Raw genomic sequence first — 22,409 nt, 5'->3', positions numbered from 1 at the left:
TACAGAGAATAGTGAACTTTGCGTCGAAAAAACTGCACACAGTATTTTTCGGTACATTTTTTGCTCTAGTTTTTGAACTGTTTATCAGAATGAAGCGTGTAATATACGGTTGGAAAGCTATGGATTAGGCGCAACTTCGTCATGTTGAACACTTTTTGAAATTCCACACGTTTTAAGAGCAGTTTTGAAAATGATGCGGCGCACGACTAGTGACAGTGAGCGTTTTTTCATGTTTTTTCTAAACCACTCGCTGAAATGAAACAAATGATACATCGTTGGAAAGTTATCGTCGAGGCGCATCTTTTTGATATCTATTATTTTTTCTAACTCGTTACGGTTTAAGAGCAGTTTTAAATTTACTAAATCGCGTAATTCAGTTTTTTGAAATTTTTGCAATTTTTGGCATTGTTTTCTCTCCTGTTTTTGAACTGATTGTCGAAACGAGGCATATGATGCTCCATCGGAAAGCTACGGACGAGGCGCAACTTTCATGTGCCGAAATGTTTTTGATATTCCTTACAGTTTTAAGTTCATTTTGAAAATCGTTCGACTGACGACGAGAGCCAGGAGCCGTTTTCGCGAAATTTTTACAAACCACTGGTCGAAATGATTCAAGTGATACGCCATTGGAAAGATATCGATGAGGGGCAACTTTTTCATGTAGGACATTCTCTCTGATTCCTTACGGTTTAAGAGCAATTTTGATTTTAACGAAATGCGGACACTCTGTTTTTTCGTGACACCAAAATCGTCGTACTGCATTAGACAGCAAACCCTAAAAACCGCACTTCATAAGACGGATAAGTGGACTGCATGATTTCTTTTTTGTGGGACGCAAATTTTCACAAACAAGGTGGAGTGCACTTCACGCCGAGCATTGGTGAACCGCAATACTACGAATAGTGAACCTCAAGACTACCAAATTTCCCGAAACAAAGCGAAGTGCAGTTCACGCCGAGCGTTGGTGAACTGCAATACTACGAATAATGAACCTCAAGACTACCAAATTTTCCGAAACGAGGTGAAGTGCACATCACGTTGAGCATTGGGCTTGGAAGTGGACCGTAGGGACAGAGCGAACTACATCTAATAAGAAGTGAGCTGCTTTGAGATGTTCTTGTTTGTTTTTGCCAAGTGGACCACTGAAAAGTTATATAGTGAACAACGCAAGAGAACAAAGTGTGCTACAAAGCATACACAAGTACTGATAGTTTTACACAACCACACACCCATACAATATCTGCACTCTCCACCGGTCGAACTGCACATAATTCTACGGGTTAAGCTTTCACTAAGACAAAACTAACCATCGTGGTAATGAACTGCAGTTTTTACAATGAACTAATGAAGTGTAGTTTTCAACAACAACAAAATTAAGGAACGAGCCATCCAGCCGAACTGCATCACTTCACCTTTCCTGCAAAAATAAGTAAAATGAACCTCAATAGCAAACCACAGCGGACTTCATTTGCACTTTTTTTGTTCAGAAAAGCAGAAAATCAATGAAGTGCAGAAGAGCACCATGAGGCTCCTGATGCTCTACTCGCCATGCTTGCAGTAGGCCGCGGGGAAGGGCGATGCAGTGGGGAGAGGAGGCCCAGGGGAACCTCCAGATTGGTCCAGCGAGCTACACACGATGCGCCCGCGAGCTACACCTACACGCGCACGCGAGCTGCATGCCGCGAGTCACTGGTGCGACGGCTACCAGAGAAGAAGACAACCTCGCATAGGTTGGCTGCCAGAGAGAGTAATTTGGGGAAGGGGTTGAGCTCATGAGGAGGGAGAAGGTCGCGTGGGGGATAGGCAGTGGCCGTGCCACGCACCATTCAGGCGGATCCAACCGTCCATGGAGGCGGATCTGGGCTGGGGATGGGAGGCATAGGAGCGGCGGTTCGCCCAGTGCGGTGGTCATGTAAGGCACACATGGGATGGTGCGAGGACGTAGGCACATGAGTTGAGGAGGTCGCTCCCCATGTGGCGCATGGCCGGGTGCGTGGCGGCGCCGACGATGGAAGAAGCCAGATGCGGGCGCGGCGACACCGGCAGGGAAGAAGCCGGATGCGGGTGGTGCGGCACCGGCGCTGGAAGAAGCCGGATGCTGGTAGGGCGGCGCCAGCGGGGGAAGAAGCCGGATGCGGGTGCGCCGCCGCCGACGGGGGTAGAAGCTGGGTGGGGTGGTGCAGCGTCGATTGTGCTGGTTAGAACCGGAGGGAGGTGGTGGGGCTTGGTGGGGCACCGGGGGGTGGCGGGGTACGGGCTAGGTGGGTGGTGGTGGGCGCGGGGTAGGTGGGGGTTGGGAGTGCGGCCGCGGGTGGGAGCATGGATGTAGTACAGGGAAGAATAAGGTGGGGGTCGGGGGTTAGTGGGGAAGTAGGCTGCATGCTGGAAGAAGGTGGGAAGGGCGCGGTGGCTCGTGGGTGGATGGTGGGTAGGTTGGGCACGAGCGTGGGGGGAGGAAGAGGTGTTAGCAGAATAAGAGATACTGTTAGCAGAATAAGTCTTAAGGGGTGTTATTAGAATAGACCCACCCTATATATCTATCTATCTATCTATCTATCTATATATATAGAGAGTAACACTATTCTGATCCCAGGATCAGAATAGTTATTTGGATCACGGCGTCCTGTATAGGCCCGACAGACATGTTCCTGAACTCTGGAGAAAGCAATGACTGGTGCGGTCGAAAAGAAAAATCGCCCCGTCAACCTCCCAGTCCCACCCCACGCCAACCACGCCTGCACCTCCCACCTTCTACTGCAGCGCCGTCCACCTCCCGCAGACCCGCCACCGGGCTCCTCCCGCGGCCCCGCCGCTGGCCTCATCCCGGGCCTCCGCAGCCGCGCCCCGTCCTCCTCCCGTGCGCCCCCTCCCCCCTCCCCTGCGGTGTGATCCAGAATCGCCGACGGCCACCCACTGCCCACCTTCTCCCGAAACGACCCGCCTTCCGATCCGAAACCACCGGAGGCCACCCCCATGCTCTGCTCCCACCTTCCATCTTGCCCCCCGGTCCAGAATTGCTGCCGGCAAACCACCTTTGCCCGCGGCGCCGTCCCGGACTCCATCAACGTGGCATGCAGTCCTCGGCCGCCTGCCCATGCAGTCCACTGCTTACCGCTGACGCGGATGCTGTCAACCCCGCATGCCTTCGCTCTGGTGAGCCTCCTCCTTCACTCTGCCTCCCTCCTCTCCTTTTCTACCTCCGGCGAGGACCCTTGAAATCCTCCCGCTCGGGAACTTCCAGTCACATCTGGGAGGTCGGCCGCCTCCGGCGGAGGTGCTCGCGACCAGAAGGGTCGGCGCTGCGTCTAGCCTCGACCTAGAGCTCGCCTCCATGGAGTTTCGCCATGGGACCTCCAGCTCGATTCATGGTCGCCGTCGTCTGGGCTGTTCTCGTCGTCCAGCCCGGTTCATGGTCGTCGCCGTCTGCCTCGCGACGTGGTCGCGGCCAGGCACCGGTTGCTACCTCGTGCGGCCCAGGCGGGCTGCCTGCGGGTGCCCACGACTGCCCAGATCTGGGCAGGGCGGGGGCTGTCAACCTGGATGGACGACCGTGGCCACGGGTGCATGGCCGCCATCTTCAGCTCGTGCTTGTGTTCCCGTCGTTGGACAGTTTCCCCTTGCTAGGTCTTGTTGCTGACAAGATCATGCAATAGTTCTACCTGTGCTCCTGGATTGTGCCAGAACTCTACTGGAATCCTGCAGGTGATTCCATCTTCAGGCATCAATCTTGTTTTCAATTCCCATCGCCGTGCATTGGGAAGGATCAGAAGCTGGCATTCACAAGTACGGCCTCTACTCTGGACTGTTGTTGGTCTCCACCCATGAGGCGATGCTGTCAAGGAAATCTAGGAGTTCTTGCTCCCATGTATTTGGGGATGAATTGCTGCTCTGTTAATCCTTTTGCTTGCCTGCGTGCAACACTTCATGTGGTGTTGGTGGAAGATTAATCTTGTTGAGCACATCTTTGTAGATCCTAGATTTTAGTTTTTCTATTTTTAAGTCTTGCAAGATTTGATAGCCTTAGGCTAAGACCTTTGTATCAAGCTGGTTTCGTTTTTCTATGAGAAATGGAGCCGGGGAGGTTGCCTCCTTGTTCATCTAAAAAAACCTCCCGCTCGTCGCCACCCCTTGCGCCCTGGATCCTAGTGTGCGGCACCCTCGCCCACCCTCCCTCCCGAAACCTTAGGCCGCTCGCGCGACGTCAGCTGGCTGCCCAGCGCCCTCGCCCCTTGCTCTTCCTGCAACAAGAGATACTGATGATTTTGCTGCTCTTCAAAAGCAGTATTTGTCTTAAAAAAAGAATCAGCAGCGTCCATATTTTACAACCGTGAAAAATGCAAACATATGTTACTGTATGTTAACCTACTCATGTCTGCCAGTACACCGCCAGCCACCACGGGAGCATCGGCGCCCCTTCCTCCATCGCATCCCCGCTCACCATCCTGAAGTCCACCTCTGACGACGCTGCCGTTCACGTACTCATTCCAATCCAAAGTTACTTGTTTGATACATCTCATGCATGCACTATAAAATGTAACACATGCCACTTGTTATTGTCTGCATTACTATCTAATTCCATCCATCCATTATGTTGTTGCGGCAAGCCATCCTCAAGAAGCAGAACAATGCACCTTCAATGTTGATCAGCAAACTCCACAAGGTACACACTCGATTTAAATTACTTGCAACTTTCTTCATGAGTCAACTATCTTGAACCAAACTACATGATGGATTCTGTTACAGATGACTTAGCTGAAGAATGAAGATGTGAATGCTATTCCGAATTCATATGTATATCTTCGAGAATGTATGTATGCTCTATGTAGGCCAGTACATCCAAGTGGAGGTGGAGGGCGGCTTCAGACTGTTTGTGTGCCCTTCATTTAATAATTGCAGACCTTGGATTCAAGGGGAAATGTGTATAAAAATGTGTTATTTCTAAAGTTCAGGTGTAACGAACATCGAAGTTCAAACCAAAAAAATGTAAACAAAAAAAATCATGGAATTCAAAGAATAAAAACTATGGAGTTTCACGAAAAAAATTAATAGCACGCAAAGTTCATGTTTCATAAATTCTGAAGTTCACGTGTGTCACGTACAGAAGAAAAATCATCGATGAAAAAAGGGACCGCCTAGGCCATTTCACCGAAACGCAAAAAATGCATTAAAATAAGAATGGAAACAAAGAAGTTCAAAAATAAAATAACAAGAAGTTCAACTTTTTTAAAAATAGAGCGCTTCAAAATTTCATAAAAAAGATTAAGAAAGAAAATCAGGAAGTCCACATTAAAAAGATAGAGAAGTTCGATGATTATAGAAAACTCAGATTTTCCTCGTTATTAAAAGAATGGAAACAAGAAGTTCAAAAATAAGATAACAAGAAATTCAACTTTCCTTTAAAAATAGAGCGCTTCAAAATTTCATCAAAAGATTAAGAAATAAAACTAGGAAGTCCATATTAAAAAGATGGAGAAGTTCGATAATTATAGAAAACTAAGATTTTCCTCGTTATTAAAGAATGGAAACAAAGAAGTTCAAAAATAAATTAACAAGAAGCCCAACTTTAAAAAAATAGAGCGCTTCAAAATTTCATAAAAAATGATTAAGAAAGAAAACCAGGAAGTCCATATTAAAAAGATGGAGAAGTTCGATGATTATAGAAAACTCAGATTTTCCTCGTTATTAAAGAATTGGAACAAAGAAGTTCAAAAATAAAATAACAAGAAGTTCAACTTCTTAAAAATAGAGCGCTTCAAAATTCATAAAAAAAGATTAAGAAAAATAAGATTAAAAATTCATAAAAAAACTTAAATATTTTCATGTAACCGAGAGAAGTTCAGATTGATAACCGCTAGAAGTTCATGTAATACACGGCGTGCATTTTGTATTAAAAAAAGAACAAAAAAGAAAAGGCAAAAAGTTTTGTTGTTATAAGTTCAAGTCCTTCGTCGAAGAAAGTCAAAAAAATTATTGTGAGAGAGATTTGTACAAAAGGAAATAACATTTGTGTAACACTAACGAATGGATGAGAAAAATACAAACGAAAATACGTCACAAAAGTTCAACTGAAAACAGCAGGAAGTTCACCTACTACACTGAATGAATTTCAGATGAAAAACTTTTAAAATCGTCGCGAGTATGAAACAACGATCAACACGGGAAAGTTAAGTGCTTACAGCAGCTTTCCACTGGTATATCACTTGCTCAATTCCGGTGAGTGGATGGAGAGCTACGAGCAGTGGATGGAGACCTACGAGCAAAAAAATTACGTGAAAAACAGAGTGAAGTTCAGGTACACGCGCCGAGAAGTCCAGGTTCTTCACGCGGTGCATTTTCGAAGAATCTGTTTCGCGATAAAGGCAAAACGCATGATCCCGCCGTTTTCGAAATTACTTGAAAAAGGCTAGGAATCAGAGAAAACCATCAACATGAATTTTTTTCGCATTTTCCTTAGCTTTTCAGCGGTATATTATTTGCCCCATTCCGATAAAGTTTGTAGAAATTACGGCAAAAATACGTTTTTAACCATTTTTAAAACTGACATAAAACCGTAGTGAATTAGGAGAAACAATATTTACAAAAAAGTTTCAGATTTCTCCAAGCTTTCCAACGCCATATCATTTGCTGCATTTGGACGTACGGTTAAAAAATTAGCTCAAAAATACGAACTCGGTGGAACTTGTACCATTTTCTAAATTACTTTTAAACCATTCAAAATTAGAAAACACTTTAAACATAAAAAAGTAGCGCATTTTCATAAGCTTTCCAACGCCATATTATTTGCCTCAATTGGATTAGCCGTTTAGAAATGGTGTCAAAAATACGAACTCGGGTGTTCGGTTTACGAAATTTTATGATTTTCCGAATTACTCTTTAACCGTAGGGAATTAGAGAAAACTTTCAACATGTGGAAGGAGCGGTTTTGCAGCAGCTTTCCAACGCCATATTATTTGCCTCATTCTGATAAACGGTTTAAAAATGCGATCGAAAATACGATTCACGTTTTTTGTATGAAGAAAAAACGATTTTCAAAACTGCTCTTAAACCGCTTACATTTTGCCAAAATTTTAACTTGGGTCATGATACTGATGTCCATAGCTATCCAACGGTATATCGCAAGCCCCATTTGGACACCTTTTAGCCGAAGTTCAACCTAGTACTCGGGGAAGGTCAGGCGCGTTACTCGGGAAGTTCATGTTGTGATCAGAATATTATTCTGATCCCGTGATCAGAATAGTGTTTATGTGTATATATATATATAGTGGCACTATTCTAATCCTGGGATTAGAATAACTATTTGGATCACAACACCCCTATATAGGGCCCGATCGGGATGTTCTCGAACCCACCTCGCTACCGTACATCCCCACGCCCCCACTCCCTCCCGGATCTAGCGAACCTTCCCACGCCCCCACTCCATCTCCATACAGCCACCCACCCTCGCCGGCGCCGGCCCGCCCCCGCCCCAGGAACCAGCCGCCCTCGCCCCGGAAATTGGCCGCTGCGCCATCTGTCGCCCTGAGGATCAACCCCCGTGTCGCCCTACCCTGTATTGTGTCGCCGCCGCCGGGGATCGCGCCGCCGCTGCCGCTACTTTCGCCCTCCACGGATCATGCCACCGCCGCTGCCACCCTTCCCGGACCGCGCCACCACCGTCCGCCGCTAGCTACTGCTGCCTCCGTGGTCCTTCACTAGCTGTTGCTGCAGTCCACTGCTAGCTCAGGCGGCGGAGGCGGTGCTTCTCCGGCTACCCCTGCATCACCTGCTGCCGCCCTGAACAGCGTCCGGACACCACCACGGATTGCCCCAGGTGCCGCTGGAACTTCTCCACACGGGCGACTAGTCGCCCGAACTTCCCCTTGCCAGCCATGGTGGACCTCTGTAAACTCTCATGGCGGCTCCTCCTCCGTTGTAGTACAAGCGAGGTCAACTGCGGCATGATGGAGACGCAAAAAATGGTGGTATGCACTTAAACAAATCCTCCAGGCTGCTTGTATCTTTAGTGGCAGAAGGTAGTTCAGTTACGAGTTCTTACATATGCTAGAGGAATTTCCTTCAATCCAAACTGAGCAGAGCTTGTGGCATCTCTTCCTTATTTTTTCCGTGTGAAAATTTATGAAAAGGAAGGAATTGTCTCGCTAGATGAGCAGCTCCAGTTTAGTTCTCCCTACAGATTCTTTAATTTTTATTTCCCACGTATTAAGTTCTCTTCGATATTAGATTAGTACTCTGTCTTGCAAGCAAGGATGCTTTGAAAAATCAAACACGTGATGTTTGATACACCATGGCTCAAGTTCTCTGCAATTTTTGTTGAAGTTCATCAGCCTGTCCTACTGCACGGACGTGTTGTACGCCTTGGCCGTCCCTGTGCTGATGATGAGTGTGACGGTGATGCCGCATTCCGCACTACAACCAGGCGCCACCCTCTGCCCCAACTATGCCGGTAGTGCGTCCGACGACCTCGTCCGTCCTTGAGCACCTCTTCCACGCAATCAGCCGCACATATACAGACACACCTGTACCCGTGTACTTGAGCTTCGGAGCTTCTGAACTCTCTGAATTTGTGTGCATGTTTTCTTTATTGTGTCATTGCATAGCTCCACCACTGAATTTGGAAATTCAGTCAATGCTTATACTTGATAAAAAGAGCAAGAAACAACGACATATTATGTGTGTTTTTCATGAAAGTGAGATGGGAATTTAGATGTTCCTTGTCATAATATTGACGACATCGATCATTCCACTATTTATGTTATCCTTCGTGCTCTGACTTGAGTGAAGTTATGTGAACTAGCATAGTATATTGTTATTTTCTAATTTTGAGTCGTGGCATATAGTCCACACACAAAGTAGTTGCAATATATTGGAGCATATTATGCACATAGTTATCCAGCCTTATGCATAAAGTGATACCTTTTCAATCTTTGTGCTGACTACTAAACATAACTATTGTAGGTCTTACCTAGACCATGGTCCCCTGCCACCACGCACCCTCCTCCCAGTGGGGCCCCATCGGCACAGCACTCAGCGTGTTTCGCCGCTGCCAGCTCCGGCCGTTAAACCGCGGAGCCCCAAGAAGTTCGGCTCAGCCACCCATTTCCCACTACAGTAGCTCCCGGACGAGGCCCAGGTCCTTCCTCTTTCGGGCTCATACTTTTGTAGGTATTTGAGTTCAGGAAAACATTTGGCGAGAGACAGTGTGAGCGATTTTCAACACTGCTTATTATTCCGATTCAAATTGGCGAATCCTCACATTGCCGGACATCGACCATGCCGCTCTTGTACTGATGAAATTTGGCACGGGTTAATTGTGTATGGATCATGTGTCTATCATCGATACTTTGATTGTGTATATGTGAACGCATCTTCTTTGTATCAAAAACAGTTGTGTTGTTTATCATGTGGTATGTTCCAAAAAAATTCTTTTGGCCCTTGTTTGATCTGTACAATAGTTCAATCTTGAAAATGTAAAATTACACATTCTGCGGCAAAAGGTGTGGCATGGGAAATGTTAAATCATCCATCAGAAAAAGTTTCACAGATTCTCTCTTGAAAAAGAAATGTAGGAAATGTTAAATATCTGGAATTCACATAAAAAATACAGGAAGTTCAATTACCAAACTTCATTCAGTACATAATATATAGTATAAAACAAAAATAGGAAAGGAACAAAATACAGAAGTTCAACTACCAAACTTCATGAAAAAATACGCAATTTTAGTTACCAAACTGTTTGTGTTCTATAAGTTGAAAGGAAAGTAATCAAAAAAGTTAACATGACAAAACGAAAAGAAGCCAGGAACTTAAAAACAATAAAATGCCATGACAAAATGTTCCTGTATCATAATCGGCTTATATTTCATGCTTTTTGGAAAACCATATTTTTCTCTAAGAATAAAACTAATAAGTTCAAATTTAAATAATGGAGAAGTTCGATGTTTATAAAAAACTCAAATTTTTATAAACCAATAAAAACCAACAAAATTGAATTAAATTAACATACCAATTCAAAAAGTCTATAAAAAGAACGGAACACTCATGTTTTTACTATAGTTTTCATCTTCCTGTACACGTACATAACTGATGTAGGGAAGAACATTATATGGAGGACAGGTTCCATTCAGTCAATTTTTCAAAGATACCATATGTACACGCAGAAGTTCGGCCTGGACAAACCGCTTCAGTTCGATGTCGCTGCACAGTGCAGCTTTGTTATGCTCTTTTCATGATATGACAAAACATGTTGTTGTTTTTGTAGATTTGTGCGCATAAAGGTCAGAAATATAATGGATAAGGAGCACGTATGCGTGTGTGTGTGTGGTGGTGAGGTTAACGTTCAGAAAATGTGTGGTGAGGTTCAGAAAAACATGTGTGTGATGGAGAAATTCACTAGATTTTTTAATTGGGACACCAGTAATAGCTTCTTTTGTGCAAACACAAGGCAAAAAATGCATGTGTCTTTTAGTAAGAAAAATAAAACAAATGTTCAAGGATCTTCCCATGAAAGTTAATGCATATGAAAAAGGAATTTCGGAAGGTCAGGGGTGACGAATAGAGAAGTTCATGCGTGAGTGTTGAGGAAATGCTAAAGAAAAAGGATAACACTGAAACACACACGGAAAAAAGAAATAAAACCAAAAAGAAGGTTAGATTAAATTAATTGAGATGTTTGATTTTTATGTAGCTAGAAGAAAACGTAAAAAATGGTAACTTTGAAAGTTCAGATTTAAATAAAATTTAAAGTTCGAAAATTTTGAGAAACAAAGAGACAGATATTTGTACAAGGATTTTCCCCTTTTTGAAAAAAAACAAAAGGTTTAAATTAAATTAACACAACAATTCGATGTTTGTAAGAAAAAAGATATTTTGTACGAGTACTTCGAAAAGAGTTAAAAATGAATCCCCCCCATTTAAAAAACACTAAAGTTCAAATTTAAATAATGTAGCGGTTGTTATTTTTGAAACAAAAACGCTTACAAAAGATCTCCTTCTCTCTCCTTACGTGTGACCATTGTAGAGATCTCCAATTGTCTTTGTTCTTGTGTATGAGTTCATGTTATCTACCTGTTTGACGTTATACTTATGAGAACTGGGTGTGCGCGCGTGCATTTTGTGTGTACTAGATAACACCCCGCGCGTTGCTGCGGGAAATTTTTAGCAGGCATGGGTTTAACTTAAATTCGAAAAACTCATGCGGTTTACATGTTCAATAGTAGTAATAATAACCCAAAAAGAAATAGTAGAAATAAATTTAACTATAAAAAATGGAAATAAACAAATCAACAATGGTGAAATCTGACAAAAAGAAATTCAGATATGTACTCTGAAGCTCTGATTAGAGGAGGCAAGAATTTTACACATTGTTCTAAACTTCTAATGTGCTCTGTTTAGAGTATAGGAATTGGGATTGTAGATAATGTGGTCTGATATGTGTATCTTAGCAAGGATCTAATCTGGTCTAATGTGCTCTGACTGGCGGCTCTCACCTAGTGCGAGGCTCCCTTGGCTGCTGCTCCTGCTCTCGCTTGCGCTGTTGATGCTGGTACATAGGCTGCTATAACTACACAAGTTGATGCTATGACTCTACTTCACACTACTGCCCCAAGCGTTGCTGCTCCGGCTGCTATCTGCTAGTGTGTTCTCTATCGATCACCTGCTGATTTAGATCACTGTTTCTCTACTACTAGTGCTCGAGCGGCCTAAACTACATGTGAAGTGCTTCTCTGCTACTAGTGCATTCAATTTCGACAGTGACATTCAAATCTGACAGTAAATTTCAGTTTCGATAGTTAAGTTCAGAATCAACAGTTTTTACCTCATCTGTTGGAGTCAGGTCTTTTTTGGTGATGTAAATTCTACGTCTACCACTTTTTGGTAATGTTTTTTAAATTATCTATTGGAGATGCTATTAGAATCCCAGTCGAGATTAACTATGTTTGTCCTCTACTGCTTCAGCATCGATGTCGTACAGCTCACCGGAGCTGCTCCAACGATGGAACCATCCATCCCAATAGAGCAGTACCCTCCACGCCATCTACAGATGCCTCAAATCTTCTTCCACACCTCCGACAGCCACCTATATCGCAAGTTCTTTAGCGACCAACCCAATGATGCTGAGGTTGACACGGCTACACCAAAGAGGTTGTACACTTGTCGCCTCATTTCTTACTCTAGTTTCATGTTGATCCATTAGGGCTATTTTGGTTCAAAGGAAAAAAGTGAAGGAAATACATAACAATAGGAAATTTTCCTATGGTACTCTAATAGTCAATTATTCATGCATTTGGTTGAAACGAATGGAGCAAAACATCCACCTGGACCTACTTTTTCAAAATCCTATGCATGAAAACAAGACTAGGTGCATTAGTGGCGGAATAACATTCTAACTGTACACATCTTCATATAGTTTCACTTTAATTTGGCCACGTTTCTTTGCATTCCTATGCTCTTCCAATTCCTATGAACCAAATACCCAAGTTGACAGAAATCATGTGTTTACAAATGCTATGCTTCCCACCTGCATTTCTATCCTATTCTGATGTTTTTCTTATCCTTGCATTTGTAGAATCTTGCAAGCCAAAGGGCCCTGTACAGAATTACTTCAGTTACAGATAGGCGTCGAAGAAAACTTTCTGTGGTTTGTCCTGCTTCTCTCGCGACGTTGTCGACCTCACCTATTTTGCTCCATCGACAGAAGCGTCCACCATACCAGACATCCTGACTCCTGACCATCTTTCATCGCCTCACATCTGCTTCCCTGCCTCCAGCACCCATCGCAACTACATCACCATCATCGACTCAACAGATGAACCTGAGGAGTATGCAGGACCGCAAGAGAGGCCGCACACTTTTGTTTCTTCTTATGCTACACATTGCTTAATATTACCTGCTACTTTATCGTCATGTTCACCTCTTAGACTCCAAGTTAGGTCCAAATTAATGTTAAAACTTCAGTTTTAAAATTCTTGTGGGGCACATATCGAGGCAACCATGAATAGTATCTCTGTCTATTATCTAGTTGACCTATGGTATGTCTATATTGCTCATCTTGGGTGGGAAACAAAACAGTAAAGCAATTATCATATGTCTTTTTATTAAATTAAAGCCATCATCAACCTGCTATCATTATTCTTGAATCTATCCACTGGTTGTTACCATCACTCTAGATTTCTACTTCCTCTCCTTACATAATCTCACTATATTTTTTCGTATGCACGTTAGATATTGTACATAGTCATGCTGAATATATAGAGAAAAAGAGAAGAGTTTTGCACGGCAATACAATGTCATGTAGACATCGCTCCATGGTGGGTGTAATGGAACCCCCACCTCTTGTAGATTGTAATCCAGAGGAAGACATTTGTTAAAAGGCAGATTCAGAGGGAGCTGACCTCTTGATACGTCTCCAACGTATTTATAATTTATGAAGTATTCATGCTGTTATTTTATCATTCTTGGGTGTTTTACAATCATTTTATAGCAACTTTATATCATTTTTTGGGACTAACCTATTGACCCAGTGCCCAATGCCAGTTACTATTTTTTGCTTGTTTTTTACATCACCGAAAATCAATATCAAACGGAGTCCAAACACTGTGAAACTTTATGGAGATTTTTTTGGACCAGAAGGAACCCAATGGGCCAGAGCTGCACCTGGGGGTGCCCCGAGGGGGGCACAACCCACCAGGGTGCGCCAGGCCCCCCTGGCGCGCCCAGGTGGGTTGTGCCCACCTCGGTGGCCTCCCGCACCCCCTCTTTGAACTATAAATTCCAAAATATTCCAAAACCCTTCGGGGTTAAACTAGATCAGAACTTTAGCCGCCGCAGGGCTCCGTAGCCACCGAAAACTAATCTAGACCCGGTCCGGCACCCTGCCGGAGGGGGGAATCATCTCCTGTGGCCATCTTCATCATCCCGACGGCCACCACGATGAGGAGGGAGTAGTCCACCCTCGGGGCTGAGGGTTTGTACCAGTAGCTATGTGTTTAATCTCTCTCTCTCTCATGATCTATATTATGAGGTTTGTTAATATAGTCGGATCATATGATGTTTCTCCCCTCTATACTCTCGTTATAATGAATTGAATCATTACCCTTTGCAGTTTTATCTTGTCAGATTGAATATTAAGAGATGAGAACACATGATATATGTCTTGCGGTATGAATACTTGAGGTGACAATTGGGGTATCTTATTGATTCACTTGATATATGTTATGGCATTCAACTCGTGGCTTCCCGCGGTGATATTGGGGTAATCTATGCATAGGGGTTGATGCACGTTTTTCTCCGACAGAAACTCGGGGTCTCTTTATAGTTCTTTGTGTGGATTGAGTATTATGAATATGAATATGCTTTGGTGTTATTCTAGTATGAGCTCTAGGATAGATCGAACGGAAACAATAGCTTTGTGTTATTTTAGTACGAACTCTTGAATAGATCGATTAGAAAGAATAGCTTTGAGGTGGCTTCACACCCTACAAACAATTCCTACCTTTTGTTCTCCGCTAATAGGAACTCGGGAGTGATTCTTTGCTGTACTTTGAGGGACAATCATATGATCCAACTATGTTAGCATTGTTGAGAGATTGCACTAGCGAAAGTACGGACCCTAGGCCTTGTTTTTATGCATTGAAATACCGTTTTTGTGCCCGTTTACTATTTGCTACCTTGCTGTTTTTATTTATTCAGATTATAAAAATATATTTCTACCATCCATATTACACTTTTATCACCATCTCTTCGCTGAACTAGTGCACCTATACAAGTTTCCATTGTATTGGGTGTGTTGGGGACACAAGGGATTTCTTGTATTTGGTTGCAGGGTCGTTTGAGAGAGACCATATTCATCCTACACCTCTCATGGATTGATAAACCTTAGGTCATCCACTTGAGGGAAAATTGCCACTGTCCTACAGAACTCTGCGCTTGGAGGCCCAACACGTGTCTACAAGAATAAAGTTGCATAGTAGACATCATGCTCTTTTCTGGCGCCGTTGCCGGGGAGGTGAGTGCTTGAAGGTATATCTTTTTTAGATCTTGCAATTGAATCTTTTAGTTTCTTGTTTTATCACTAGTTTGGTTTATAAAAGAAAACTAAAAAAATGGAATTGAGGTTGCATCATATTATTGATCATATTTATAATATATTTCTTGAAAATGATGGATCGGAAAATTGTGCTCAATTGTTAGAAGAAGTCAATAAAATGTTTGGCACAAAATATTTGAATCATGAGCGTGACTGAAGTGTTGTTAGTATGAATTCTTTGAATATCCATGATGCTAATGATATGCAAAACCATAAGCTTGGGGATGCTATGTTTGATGAAGATGATATTTTTAGTCCCCCAAGATTTGATGTGCAAATTTTTTATAATGATTGCATGCCTCCTATTTATGATGATTATAATGATGAAAGTGGATTTGGAGAGGTCATGACTTTATTTAGTGATGAATCCACCATTTTGGATGAGGCTTCAATTTACTATGAGGACAAGGTTGATATCTATGATGATTATGGTGGTGACATGTATGCTATATTGAATAATGATAACCGTGAAACTTTTTATCATGATTTTAATTTTCAATCACATGAGAGTTATTTTGTTGAGTTTGCTCCCACAATTATTGAAGAGAATACATTTGCTTATGTGGAGAGTAATAAAATTTCTATGCTTGTGAACCATGAAAAGAATTCTTTATGTGATAGCTATATTATTGAATTCATTCATGATGCTACTGAAAATTATTATGAGAGAGGAACATATGCTTGTAGGTATTGCAATAATATCAAGTTTCCTCTCTTTATGTTGAAAGTTTTGAAGCTATGCTTATTTTGCCTTCGTATGCTAGTTGATTCTTGCTCCCATAAATTGTTTTCTCACAAAATCCCTATGCATAGGAAGTGGGTTAGACTTAAATGTGCTATTCATATGCTTCATGATGCTCTCTTTATGTTTCAATTCTTTACTTTTATGCGAGCATCATTAAAATCATCATGCCTAGCTTAAAAAGGCAATAAAGAAAAGCGCTTGTTGGGAGACAACCCAACACTTTTACCTACTGTTTTTATGTGTTCACATGATTAGGATACTGTAGTAATCATGTTTTATAGCTTTAGTTTCAATAAAGTACTAAGTAAAGCCTTTAGGATCTTGTTGGGTGATAGTTGCTTTGATCTTGCTGAAAAACAGAAACTTTTGCGCTCACTAAAATAATTCTAGTTTTTAACAGATGCATGATAAAATGACGATTATTTTTGCGGAAGATTAATAAACAAATTTCTCTAGTTTTCCTAATTTTTCAGATTTTTTGGAGTACCAGAAGTATGGTTTGAGTACAGATTACTACAGACTGTTCTGTTTTTGAAAGATTCTGTTTTCAATGCTTAGTTTGCTTCCTTCCTAGTTTCTATGGCTTATATTGCTCAATATAAATTGTGGAAATAATATGCTAAAGTAGGCATTGTTTGAGAACAATTATGAATATTGTCTTTGACAGTACCAAAAGTGAAATGGTTTGCTCCTCATCATACTAACCTATCTCACAAAGTTCTGTGAAGTTTTGTGTGATTGAAGTTTTCAAGTTTTGGGTGAGATATCGATATGAGGAGAATAAGGAGTGACAAGACCCTAATATTGGGGATTACCAAGGCACCCCAAGGTAATACTCAAGGAAGATCCAAGCAACTAAGCTTGGGGATGCCCTGGAAGGCATCCCCTCTTTCGTCTCCAACATTATCGGTAACCTCACTTGGAGCTATGTTTTCATTCATCACATGATATGTGTTTTGCTTGGAGCGTCAATTTATTTTGTTAGGATTTTATTGCTGTTATTTATAATAATGTTTTGCACCTTTTATTTCAATAAAAGTGGCAATGATAGCCTTTGCCATGCTTATTTTGCAAGTATACATGTTGCTGTTTGAAAACAGAAAGTTTACCGCTGTTGCAAAAATTTTCTAGAAAAGTCATAATGTGATAAAATGTTGAAACCTTTTGCAAACTGAGATCTGATAAATTTTCTAAAGTGTGGTAAATTTTCATAACATTTGGAGTTAGGGACGTATTGATACTCTTGCATTCTTTACATATTGTACTGTTCTGGCAGATTGCTGTTATGTTTGCATTGTTTGCATATGTTTGCTTGTTTAATGATATTATTTGAGGATATGAGTATTAAATATGCAGAGGCATTTAATATGCAATAATTTTAGTGATTTTCTAAGAGAATGATAAGGTTTCTGCATTGGTTTATACTAACTTATCTCACAAGTCCTTGTTGAGTTTTGTGTGGATGAAGCTTTTGAGATTTAGGAAAACCGTGATATGAGAGGAATTAAGGAGACACAAAAGCTCAAGCTTGGGGATGCCCAAGGCATCCCAAGACAATATTTCAAGAAGTGTCAAGCATCTGAGCTTGGGGATGCCCCAGTAGGCATCCCACCTTTCTTCTTCAACAATTATCGGTTAGTATCGGTTGAGCCTAAGTTTTTGCTTCTTCACATGAGTTGTGCTATTCTTAGAATGTCATTTTATTTTCATTTTGCTTGCTGTTTTAATAAGATACTTAGATCTGAAAGTTTTTAAATAAAATAGAGTCCACAAATAGTTGCCAGGGAGGTTAAGTAAGAGGCATTCACATCCCGTCAACGGAACTCTTTTCTATGTCATTTACTCTTGTGCTTCACTTATATCCTATGAGTAAATTGTTGAATAAATTGAATGTCATGAAGTTGAAATCATATCATGCCTAGTGGTAGCTTCACATTGGGTTTAGAAAGTGAAATCTTTTGAGGCTTCACAATCACAATATTGGTCATACAAGCAATTCACGAATAATTAGTATAAGGAAGAGAACTTTCATGGAAATACACTATCATGGAAACATTTTGTGATTGTGAGCCCCCATCAAAATATTATATGACAAAACGTTGGGCAAGGAAGACAACGTAATGGTTTATGTTTGTTCATATTCACATAGAAGTTATATTGTCATAGATCCTTCAACATGTGGTGCTTGCCCCCCATCTTTGCTAGCCGAAAATTCCGCACCAAGTAGAGATACTACTTGTGCATCCAAAAACCCTTAAACCCAAATCTTATTTTGAAGAGTCCACCATACCTACCTAAGGATTGAGCAAGATCCCTCAAGTAAGTTGTCATCGGTGCAATAAGGCAATAAAAATTGCTTCTAAAAGTGTGAGATCATTTAGTGGAAGAGAAAATTGAGCGTTGTACGAACTTGTGATGGTAAAGCAATAAAAGCGACAGACTGCATAATAAAGGTTGCTATCACAGGAGGCAATATAACGTGACGTTCTTGTGCACTAAGGGATTGAGCATACAAACAAATAAGCGCATGGCAACCTCTGCTTCCCTCTGCAAAGGGCCTATCCTTTACTTTTCAGTATTTACTTTTATGCAAAGAGTCAAAGTATTCCTCTCTATTCCTTTTTATTTTTTCTTTTGGTAAGCATCATGTGGTGAGGAAAGATCTAGGCACATATATCCAATTGGATATGGGTAGCATGAGTTATTATTGTTGACATCACCCTTGAGGTGAATACGCTGAGAGGCGAAATTATAAGTCCCTATCTTTCTATGTGTCCGGTTGAAAAGTTTTGCTCATGTGTACAAGGTGAGTGTTAGCAATCATAGAAGACTATATGATGGTTGAGTATGTGGAGCTCTTACTTAAACTTGGTTGAATAAGTTAAATTGCAATTGCTTGGTGACTGAGAACATAGGTTATTGGGTTTCAAGAGAATTCATTGTTTGAACCTTAAGATGTGAATTGGTTGCTACTATAACATGAGAAGTTTTATAAGAAAGAATTGATGTTATGATGCTAGGAAAAGTGATTGAAATTATCATTGATCAAACTTATGCACTTTGCTAGCATTCACACTTCATAAATTATTTCTTTTATCATTTACCTACTCGAGGACGAGTAGGAATTAAGCTTGGGGATGCCGGTACGTCTCCAACGTTATAATTTATGAAGTATTCATGCTGTTATTTTATCATTCTTGGGTGTTCTACAATCATTTTATAGCAACTTTATATCATTTTTTGGGACTAACCTATTGACCCAGTGCCCAGTGCCAGTTGCTGTTTTTTGCTTGTTTTTACATCGCAGAATATCAATATCAAACGGAGTCCAAACACTGCAAAACTTTACAGAGATTTGTTTTGGACCAGAAGGAACCCAATGGGCCAGAGCTACACCCAGGGGGTGCCCCGAGGGGGTACAACCCACCAGGGTGGGCCAGGGCCCCCTGGTGCCCCCAGGTGGGTTGTGCCCACCTTAGTGGCCTCCCGCACCCCCTCTTTGCACTATAAATTCCCAAATATTTCGAAACCCTTCGGGGTAACCTAGATCAGAAGTTCTGCCGCCGCAGGGCTCTGTAGCCACCGAAAACTAATCTAGACCCGTTCCGGCACCCTGCCGGAGGGGGGAATCATCTCCGGTGGCCATCTTCATCATCCCGGGGGCCACCATGATGAGGAGGGAGTAGTCCACCCTTGGGACTGAGAGTTTGTACCAGTAGCTATGTGCTTAATCTCTCTCTCTCTCTCTCTCGTGATCTATATCATGGGCTTTGTTAATATAGTCGGATCATATGATGTTTCTCCCCTCTATACTCTCATTGTGATGAATTGAATCTTTACCCTTTGAAGTTTTGTCTTATCGGATTGAATATTCAGAGATGAGAACACATGATATATGTCTTGCGGTATGAATACTTGAGGTGACAATTGGGATATCTTATTGATTCACTTGATATATGTTATGGCATTCAACTCGCAGATTCCCGCGGTGCTATTAGGGTAATCTATGCATAGGGGTTGATGCACGTTTTTCTCCGACAGAAACTTCAGGGTCTCTGTATAGTTCTTTGTGTGGATTGAGTATTATGAATATGAATATGCTTTGGTGTTATTCTAGTACGAACTGTAGGATAGATCGAACGGAAACAATAGATTTGTGTTACTTTTAGTATGAACTCTTGAATAGATCGATCGGAAAGAATAGCTTTGAGGTGGCTTCGCACCCTACAAACAATTCCTACCTTTTGTTCTCCGCTAATAGGAACTCGGGAGTGATTCTTTGTTGTACTTTGAGGGATAATCATATGATCCAACTATGTTAGCATTGTTGAGAGATTGCACTAGCGAAAGTACGGACCCTAGGCCTTGTCTTTAAGCATTGAAATACCATTTTTGTGCCCGTTTACTATTTGCTACCTTTCTGTTTTTATTTATTCAGATTATAAAAATATATTTATACCATCCATATTACACTTTTATCACCATCTCTTCGCCGAACTAGTGCACCTATACAATTTTCCATTGTATTGGGTGTGTTGGGGACACAAGGGATTTCTTGTATTTGGTTGCACGGTCGTTTGAGAGAGACCATCTTCATCCTACACCTCTTACGGATTGATAAACCTTAGGTCATCCACTTGAGGGAAAATTGCTACGTTCCTACACAACTCTGCGCTTGGAGGCCCAACACGTGTCTACAAGAATAAAGTTGCGTAGTAGACATCACCTCTCCTATTTATCCCCGAGGTGTTTGCTCTAACTTGGCATGGTGATGTTTGTCATATCATGCATATGTTGCCTTGCAGTGCTTACTTTCAACATCATATATGTCATCTGCTTGGTTTAGACATGTTCTATAATGCCACTTGTTTAGTTTCTATATCATATATGTGAGTTATGCAATATCATCTTTTTTAGCCATCCATGATATATCTGAAATATGCAATGCCATCTTGTTTAGCCAGGCATCATATATTTGAATTATATCTTGTCGTTACTTTTTTCATTACATTTCCATTTGTCGACAATGTTTGTACATTCAACTATTCTTCCTGTGAATCAGCCATTTGAGGAGGTGATGGAAAAATCTGGAGTGAAAACAAGGTCTTCAATGTAGACAGTGCTACCTGCCAATGGAAATCTCTTGCTGGGTGTAGATAGCTCTTCAGAGATGGACTCAGAGACAGATGACCAGTCCCATTTCCCCATCAAAGTTTATGCTCTAACTTAGCTCAGTTATACTGCTCATATCATGCAAACGGTGTCTTGAATTGCATAGTTTAGACATCATATACACAACATTCAACACCATGTTGTTAGTTCAGAAATCATATATGTGAATGCCATCTGCTAAGTATATAAATCACATATGTGAATTATATCATGCGGTCCTGATTACTTACATAACATGTATGTGAACTATGTCATGCGAACCTCTTTACTAAAGACATCATATAATTATCTCATGCCATCCTGTTTAGTTAGTCAACATATCTTTGAATTATGTCATGCTATGCTATCCAGCTGAGATCGACATCATATATGTGAAATTATGTCATGCTATCCTTCTTAGTTAAACAATATATATGTGAACTATTTCATGCCCTGTTTTTTTCCTCACTATCTATTGCATCTATTTCTCATACAAGGTCTGTACATTCAACAACTTTTCTTGTTTATCAGCCATTTGAATTGGAGGGGTGATGGAAGTATCTAGCAGAGTAAACACATAGTCTTCAAATAAAACTGTGCTACCTCTTGGTGGAGATAGCACCCCGGTTGTACATGCACAAGAACCAGCCCTACCACACATAACCCGGACTCTTGCAGATTGTACCCCTACTTCGATGGATAGAGATCCAGCTTCACCCAATCTAACTCGAACCCCAGCAAATAGTAACCAAATTCAAGTTTATACAACACCATCTCCACCACAGAGCTCCCAAACAAGAGCAATGAGTAAGGCACCTCAAGTGCCGAAAGTGCTAGGACTACCACGACGAACCCCAACTCCACCAGTTAGTACACATATTCCTGTGGATGAAGCACAACCAACCATTCGTAGTTTAGCATCTATCACATTTCATGTTGTTAAATCCTATGTGCGTATCGTCCCATCATGAAAATATTGTACTGAAAATAAAGGAAAAATCTAGTTGCAGGTGTTCATCTAGGAGTTATGTGTAAGTAATGTTATTCATGTCAATTACTTTACTTTGTCCCATACTTTCTACCTCCATGCTGGTTATAATACAACAAATGTTCCCATTTTTCTTTGTAGAGAAGTACTGATTTGGAAACTAGAGATGAGGTAACCTGTGCTAATACCTCTGCTATCTTCAAGAATGCTTTGTGATAGTATCGGAATTACCTGAAGAAAATGTATTTCACTAGCAAGGAAACTCATCAAATTCCCTTACTTTCTCCTGAGACACATTTACGGGACGATGACTGGGAATGCCTTGTTCTGTACTGGTCCAGAACCACGAATGCGGTAAGGTCTATGAGATCATTTCTTTAGTATGAAGTATAATATGCCTATGTCTTACTATACTTTGTTCGTGTAGAACAAGTGCTTAA

General features: G+C 41.5%; 1 long non-coding RNA gene across 1 annotated transcript; it reads right to left on the bottom strand.

Moving 5' to 3' along the window:
• Positions 1–1,172: 1,172 nt before the first annotated feature.
• Positions 1,173–2,373, bottom strand: LOC125553741 (uncharacterized). The gene is made up of 2 exons (XR_007304177.2): positions 1,522–2,373; positions 1,173–1,417 (listed from the first exon to the last, which is right to left on the bottom strand). It is a non-coding gene; the product is annotated as an uncharacterized LOC125553741 (long non-coding RNA).
• Between the last annotated feature and the right edge of the window lie 20,036 nt (positions 2,374–22,409).

Source organism: Triticum urartu, chromosome 4A (assembly GCF_056163025.1).
Source record: "Triticum urartu cultivar PI428250 chromosome 4A, HENAU_Tu73, whole genome shotgun sequence".
Classification (NCBI taxonomy): Eukaryota; Viridiplantae; Streptophyta; class Magnoliopsida; order Poales; family Poaceae; genus Triticum; species Triticum urartu.
The sequence above is the reverse complement of the archived record's forward strand: the minus strand, read 5'-3'. Positions and strand labels throughout refer to the sequence as shown.